General features: G+C 55.2%; 1 non-coding gene across 1 annotated transcript; it reads left to right on the top strand.

The window, feature by feature from the left end:
- Positions 1-313: 313 nt before the first annotated feature.
- Positions 314-386, top strand: TRNAV-UAC. The gene has a single exon. It is a non-coding gene; the product is annotated as a tRNA-Val (tRNA).
- Positions 387-1,679: the final 1,293 nt, after the last annotated feature.

The following is a 1,679-nucleotide window of genomic DNA, read 5'->3' as shown; positions in this document are numbered from 1 at the left end:
TTACCTGTGCTTTCCCGCAGCGTGAGGGCTATTAACCGTGATTTACTCGCTTCGCTGCTCCTCTGTAGCTATCGGAGGGGCAGGAAGCGCCTTAAGGTGATTTTTTAAATGACTACACGTGTAACTAACCAGCAATTTGGGGAGGGGGAAGCCCGGGGGTTGCGGCGAGCTGTCCCGCCCTCCCTCAGACGCTGCCCCCCCCGCCACCGCCCAACGGCTCGCCGCGCGCCCAACGGCTGCCCTCACGCGCGGGGAGGAGTCCCGCCATCGTCTCGTCGATAAGGGCAGTGCCGCCAGCGTTAGTTTACGTGGCGGTTCCATAGTGTAGTGGTTATCACGTCTGCTTTACACGCAGAAGGTCCTGGGTTCGAGCCCCAGTGGAACCAGCGACTGAGGTTTTTGTTTTCCTTTGTAGGCACCCTCAGCTTTTCACCATTTTCTTTCAAGTGGTGGGCCGCGGTTTGCTTTTTTTCCTTCCCAAGATGGGCAACCTCATAAGCACATAAAGAAGTCTTGCCTGTGGCTGAGGAGGAGCAGTGCATGGCGAGGGGAGCAGAAAGGCCCCTCAAGCAGGAATGCCCTGCCCAGCAGAACCCTTTCCATAGGCCCTGTGCAATAGCATGTTTCTAAGAGTATGAACGTAATTTAGATAATGTGGCTGCAGTGCTTGCCTTTTTTTTTTTCCCCCTAAAAAAAGCTCTGCTTCCCGCAACAACATCAACCAAAATGCAGAGACCCAGTGAGAGCTGGCTCCAGCCTACGCCCTGAGGTGCCGAAGCAGCCGGCACTCCCTCCACTGGCTTGCCCGGCACAGCCCTGCGGGGCAGGATTTACAAGGTTTTAATCTGGTGGCTCACTGTACCATACTCCCTGGGCGCCATTTTGTGGTGGCCGGTAGCACCCCTGCCTGTGGTGCAGAGGGGAGGCCTGGGGTGGTGCGGGGGCTGTGGGCCTCTCTGCGCCCAGGCCTTGCTGAGCCACAGCTCGCCTGGGAGGGGGAACAGGCAGCTGGAAGCCCTAATAAAAGAGTGTCACCCCTCCTTTTAAGCCTGCCTGATCTACGGGCCTTCAGGGGCCATTTTGCATCTTCCTCTGGGCCCCTTCGCACAGGTGCAGCTCAGGCCTGGGCGGGCTGCTGTGGTGAGGCGCAGACAAGGCCTCTCCCTGCCACAGGTCTGAGGCTTCGTCCTCGGCAGGGCTGAACACCCTTGACTTGCTTTAACCATGGTCTTATTAAGGAACTTACCTTAATAATTGTCATCTTAAGAAAACTATTAACCTTTGTCAGTCCTTACTCTTACTAAAGAAACACTCTGGGGTGTGGGCAAGCTGAAGTGCAGTCCAATGCAGGGATACCTGGCCAGGTTGCAAAAGCTCTTTTGGGTAGAAAGCACCCATATATCCCATAGTGAGACCTAGCAGGATAGGGTCATAACATTAAGCACCGTCATGAGACTAAGGGCCTGTGTATCCTACAACCTGAAAGTACAGACACACTCAGGTCTGGGCTTCCTCTGCTTGGCTTGGTTAGCGGCGTGTGCGCAGCCCATAGGAGGTGAAGCCAAAGCAATGTATCCCACCTCGTGGGTAAACTGTCTTCCACAGATGGGCTGCTGCCAGGATACAGGCTCAAAGCTGAATCCGCTATAGCTCGACTTCTTCTAATGTAGGGTATGCAA

Source organism: Haliaeetus leucocephalus, unplaced genomic scaffold (assembly GCF_000737465.1).
Source record: "Haliaeetus leucocephalus isolate CR32 unplaced genomic scaffold, Haliaeetus_leucocephalus-4.0 Scaffold317, whole genome shotgun sequence".
NCBI classification, from domain to species: domain Eukaryota; kingdom Metazoa; phylum Chordata; class Aves; order Accipitriformes; family Accipitridae; genus Haliaeetus; species Haliaeetus leucocephalus.
Note: the sequence above shows the minus strand (reverse complement) of the source record. Positions and strands in the feature narration are given on the sequence as shown.